The sequence below is a fragment of the Rhinolophus ferrumequinum genome, chromosome 13, assembly GCF_004115265.2.
Source record: "Rhinolophus ferrumequinum isolate MPI-CBG mRhiFer1 chromosome 13, mRhiFer1_v1.p, whole genome shotgun sequence".
In the NCBI taxonomy this organism is placed as follows: domain Eukaryota; kingdom Metazoa; phylum Chordata; class Mammalia; order Chiroptera; family Rhinolophidae; genus Rhinolophus; species Rhinolophus ferrumequinum.
This window is the reverse complement of record NC_046296.1, coordinates 22,925,052-22,931,464: the sequence shown is the minus strand read 5'-3', so window position 1 is coordinate 22,931,464 and position 6,413 is coordinate 22,925,052.

Sequence of the window (6,413 nt, the reverse complement as noted above, 5' to 3'; positions counted from 1 at the left end):
CTTTTCTGATCTCTTAAATACCTTTTTCATGCTCTTTCTTCAAAAAGGGTATTGCTTGGTTGAGCTTTTAGCATTTCTGGTGAAAATTTTATCTGTTATAGCAGACCATTTTTCTGCTTGATAGTCTTTGTAAGATATTCTTATTTGTTTCCTCTTGTTTGTTTACTTCTTTTCCTCGTAGTATATTTTCTGTGACCTTGGTGATCATTTCCTTTTTTTCATTGCTCATTTTAAAGCAGATGAGTTTCTCCAGAATCAGTTCTTTTCAGGAGTTTTGTGTTTAGGAGAGTTCACAGCTGTATTTGGGTTAGCTGAGACTATCTTGAGGACCCAGAATTTTGTAAGAGTGTGCCTCATCTTCAGTTTTCCTCCAGTCAGTGAGGAGCGGCGCAATAGAGATTTTTCACAATGCAAAAGCTCTGATCTCACTTTCTGCAAGAAAGACTTCTTCCTGCAAACATAGCTGATCTGCACAGATTCCTTTTTGGGCCATCCTTTTGATTCTCAGAAGTAAACCAGGTCCAGAGGAATTCCTGCCTCCAGCACATACATTTCCATTGTTACCCACAAGGCAATTGGATTTTTCGTCTCAGAGAATGCCCTTAATTTTTAAGAAGTGTGTTTTGCTGATTCCTTCTGAGATCTGAAGTTACAATGTTCTTGCCTCTGTTCCTGTGCATGCATCTCTGCTTAAACTCCACTCTTACGGGAACCCAACACTTATTTTATAGTTTGTTTTAGTACCTGTTTAGCAACAAAAGAGTTTGTGTTATTATATCTCCTCCTCTGTGTTGCTTTGGGTGATTTCAAGGAAAAACATGGGAGAAATACTGACTGTATATAGCATCACTTTCATTTTTGACACCAGCTCATTTGAGACATTATATTCAACACTACAGAGGTTATCTCCATGGGCTTCTATTTCTATTTATAGAAATGATTAAAGCGTATTTCAGGAAATACAATTTTCAAACAACTCCATTTGAGTTTCTGTTTGTTTGTTTTTGCCTGTTTAAGTAACTCTGTTATATCTCAGACTTCTCACTATTTAAGTCACAGTTGTTTCTGCTTAGTTTTCTTAACCAGTCAAATGATTAGACGTAAAACATGTAATAAATGAATTTAGGTACCATGGTAGCTATGTTTAATTGTAGCAAGTTATATTTCAACTATTATGGGAAATCCTCTCAGCAGTGTGCCGACTTAAAGACTATACTTTCATGTATTTAACATCAATACTCCTGGAATTCTATTGCCCGACAGATTTTCATTCATCAGTTGAATGGACAATTCAAGCACTTGCTTTCTGGACCTGTTTGCAGGCTGTAGTTTTATTTTGACAGCATTGACATGCTGTGCAGCAATGTTTGAACAATTATGTAAACAATTTATTGCGTTTTGTTCTAGTTTATAAAATTCAGTGGGAAAAAAAGAATGAAATTGCTAAACTATGATCTTAGAGGAAGTATATAAAGTCCCTTTTTAAAAATTAAGCTCTATAATTTGCAACCAAAAGAATCTGGCCTGATATGAGGGAAAAAAGAGACAGTTTGACATGAAGCCAGGAGTAAGGTTAGGACGAAAAATGTACGATGTTAAATCCTGTTCATTTTCAGCCATGGGGTGGAAATTTGACTTTTAAGCTTTTTAGCATGGGGGGGGACGGGGGTGGTACACTCTGGGTTTCTTTATTATGCGGTGGTAGGGGAGAAGGTTCTGGGTTAGTACTGTTTTAGTCTACTAATAAGCATTATTATAAGCCGTGTATAATTCTGCATTATTTCATCAATTAATCGGGACCACCAGTGACAACCAGAATTTCTATTCTATCTTCAAATGTTTCAATTTTAACTTTCCTCAGTTACTTTTAACAGCCATGTACTTTTTATCTGTTAGTCTGATCCCATTTATGCTGGACGTGGAGAACGATTTAAGAATTACCTTTGAGTGCCAAGATGTTGAGCAAAGCTTACTTCTATCTTGATCTCTTTTAGTGTCCAGATGCAAATTTTATGTTACAAGATGCTGATTAGGTCTGATTTAGATCCCAGATAAAACTTTACAAAAAAATGTACAGGATATGCACTGCATTTGAGAATCATTGTCCTAAACTTTAGCCTCTGACTTGAATTAGTTAACATTTTCAAAAGCACCTCTGCTAGCACAGAAGCATCTTATTCTTAAGAGATAAATGAGCTCACTACTTATTTCTTCAAATTAGAGGCTGAGAATTAGCATCACAAAAGAACTAAGGCTAACACCATTAAATAAGCAATTGAAAATAGCTGATTTTTCTAACCAGGCAGTAAAGAATCTCTTTTTCTTGTGACATTTTAAGCCACGGAAGCCATGTCTTTGAAAAACTCTTTTTTGTGTCAGAAGGGCCCTTTTTACTTTATCTTTTTCAGGATTGTGGATTGCGGTTGGCGGGGAGGGGGGTGGGGGAGGGCGGCGGAGGAAGGGTAGTGAGGAAACTTTGGAAGCAGAACTGGTATGGAATTTTAAAACCTCATGGACAATGTAAAAGAGGGGAAGAGATGTAAGGACTTCAAGTGAAATAGACACTTCCTCTCCTGATAGATCTTAGGAAGCTGGATTGAAAGCAATCTTCAAATTATAAATTTTAATGTTGTCTATGGAAAATAACTTTATGGCCTTCAGTTGTAGCCATTTTCAGTTGATTGTGATAATTCTTGGCCAATTTTTTATTAGTTATATTTAGTGATTTAATTTTTCATTTAGATGGCATGATAAGTACACATTTTGGAAAAGTAATTATGCACATTTTTATTCCTGACAGAATATGAAGTAAAAACTATATATGTGAATAAAACTAGATTCACTAATGGGGTGAGGGGTATTTAATCAGTGTTTCAATTCTTTTAATTAAGAGGACTGTATCAAAAATAGCAAATGTTGGGTGGAATTCTAAGATAATGAATGAAAAACCATAATTCAAAATAGGTTCCTCTTAATCTTATGACAGAGACAGGAAGTATTCTAAGCCATTGACTGCCCAATGGAATCACCTGGACAGCATTGAAATGAAGACCAGTGTCCATCTGGGGCTATCACCTGAGCACTGCTATTTTTTAAAACATCTCAAAGGATTTCAATCGGCATCCAGTGTTCAGAACCACTGAACTAGGTTATCGTCAAGTAGACTTGACTCAAATATTTACTAAGCCCAATATTGCTAAAAATTGAGATAGGAATTATGAAATACAATGTCTTAGTTATTGCATTTAAGGATCTTACACTACACAGGAAAGGATTGTTTAAAATAAAACAAATCAAAAACTTTAATAAATGGCAATATTAAGAGTCAAGTATACTAAAGAACTTGTTCTAAAGGTGTTCTGAGAAGGAATAAATTGTGAAGAAGTGTGATTAAAGAAAGCTTCTAAGAGCAGCTCTTACTCAGTGTGGACTTCGGTGCGGTGGTCCTGGTAGCCAGCCTCCTAGGTGACTCCCGGTAGTCCCCACTGCTGGCATTCACATTCTAGTGGCTTTCAGCCTATTCTCCCTCTCTCTCTTTAATACCCCTGGAGAAAGCCAGGTGTGAGGACACTCAGGCAGCTTAGGGAGAGGCCCATGGGGGGAGGAATGGAGGTCTTCGCTAAGAGACAAAAACCATGCAAGTGAGCTTCTAAGTGGATTCTTTAATGCCAGTCAAGTCTTGAGGCGACTGCAGCATCAGTTGACAGCTTGTATCCCCTTGTGAGGATACCCCCTTGTGAAAGACCTTGAGCCAGAACAATTCAGGCCAAGCACAGAAGACAAGGCATAGGAAGAACATAATGAGCAAAGGAATGGAGAGGGACTGAAATGTTATGTTGTGGTATTTGGCTGGACACAAGAGTATGTTGTCTAAGATGTGTGTGTGTGTGTGTGTGTGTGTGTGTGTGTGTGTGTGTGTTGGGGGAAACAGATAATTAAGGATATTGAAAGATTTACTAAGTACTTAATGTGAGAGGGAATAAGGAGCCATTGGGTTTTTTTTTAATTTCTCGTCTCAAAATTTTGAAAATTTATTTTTTAAAAAACATACTAATTCAAATGTAGAGGGGAAGATATTTTGTTATTTATAAATTAGCAAGAGGAAAATGAGATCATTGTTCTGGAAAAAGATGAGTATCACTCCTGTAAAAAAATGTTTAAATGAACAAAGGTTTGAGAAGAGTAGAAGATTTGGTATGTGAGTTGAAATTCATCAATCATTAGTAAACAACAAATGTATGTACCATAGACCAATAGCCTGGTCTTTAATGCAAAGACATCCAAGTATGTGTTGGAGAGACAACAAAATCCCTTTATTTACTAAGATTTGATTTCTAAATTGGACCCAATTGACCTCAAGTATATTTAGCAAAACTTATATTAACAAACATTGAGTACCTTATACATTTTTCACACAGTCACTTATTTCCTACAAAGCATATAAATACTAAATTGAAAATCCAAGGACATCAGTTTTTAATTTTTTCATGATGTTGTAATAAGAGCAGGAAAGAATTTTATGAATGAAAATTCACCTAGTTTAAGTACAAGCTCACAACCTTCTTTTAGCTGTTGGAATGTTTTCCTAAAGAATTTTGCCTTAGGCAAGTCTCTGCTTTTAGAATAAATCAGATCAAGTTCAATTTTATCAGTGTTTTACTTTTGGCTTACTGTTTATTTTGCAAGTAAAACTCAAAATCAACAGTTGGGTTTAGGGTGAACATTAAGGAAATTGTGCCCACACAGCAGGGTCTGCAATAAACCTCCTTTGGGGAGATATTTGCTATTTTCCATATTTTTTCAGAACAGCAGATAAAGTATCTTGCTTCCTAAATTAAAACATTTTTTTCCATTAAAAAAAGCACATTTATGATATAAATTTCTGAAAACCAGAAAAATAAAAGGAATGGTTTTTAACTGTATATCGTAACGTCACCAAACAGAACATATGACTATTACGTTTTTCTTTCTTTTCTTCTGACACTTTTTTCTTTGTATAAATATATTTGGATGGTGTTATAAAATTATGATTGTTCAGTATCCACAATTTTTATCCTGTTTCTTCCTCCACTTGGGATTCATCATTTCATTCATTCAACAAATATTCATCAAGCAATATAGCATATGCTCTCATTTTATTTTAATTTTATACATATAATTTTTAATGGCTGCATAAAATCCCATAAAGTACATTCATCATCATTCTTTTAACCAATTTTCTATTATTGGATAGTTTTCTATTACTTTTTGATCTGTGAAGTTTTTTCCTTTTAGTTCTTAGTTTCTTTTAATCTGAAAAGTAATACACACACATCATAAATCCAAACAGTAGAATGGGGTTATATGAAAAATTTCCCCCATCCCAGAGTTCCAGATTCCTAGTCTTCCCCTTATTATGTTTCACATCTCCTTCTTTTGAAACTGTATCTACAAATTTCCTTTCTTCCTATAGGAATAGAAGCATGTACAATGTTTTCAATGCTCTATGCAGCCCGTCCTCGAATATAGTTTTATTATAACGATAAAGCGGGGAAAAAAAAATTGCTTCCCAGCTGGGACCACTAACCATGTGGAATTCGCACGTTCTCCCCAATCTGCGTGGGTTTTGTCCGAAGACTTTGGTCTCCTCCAACATCCCAAAGCTGTGCACGTGAGGTGGACTTGCGTGTCTACATTGTTCCACTCTGAGTGAGTATGAGTGTGAGTGGCCCTGTGACGGAGGGGCGTCCTGTCCAGGGCTGTTTCACGCCTTTCTCCCTGAGCTGCCGGGATAGGCTCTGGCCGCTATCCTGAACTGGAATAAACAGGTTGGAAAATAATTATCTTACTTGTTTCTAATCATCTTTCTTAAATGTATTAATATGTATAGTTCCCATTTATTTCAATGTTTAATATTAGAAGTGTTTTGTGTCTTTATTTAAATGTTTGGTGGTGCTTTTGTGACCAGAAATACGTTGTAGGAACTTAACTCTTGTTTATATCAATTAGTCTATGGTAAAATTTGTTTTATTATACGTTATATATTGTTTTACTTAATGTCACAGTTTCCAAGAACCTACTGATGATGATAAGTGAGGACTTACTGTACCTTGCTTTTCATTTTTATCTTTACAATATGGAATTGGCTCCTTACCTGTGGATGTCTCTTGGTACTCTACTATATGTGTGTTTTATCATGTACTACATCAGTTCTCTATTGACATTTACCTAGGTTATTTATGATTATTTGCTAGTTCTCTAGCTTATTGCATGGGCTAGTTAGTACAGTTTGAATAATGTTAAATAAGATGTATCTAGGTATCCAACATTAAGCCAGATCCTGACTTTTGGCTTTAGATAGAAAATAATGTTAAGGAAGTATCCATTTATTTTATGTTAATGAGATAAAAATCAAGAATGGATATTGTATGTTT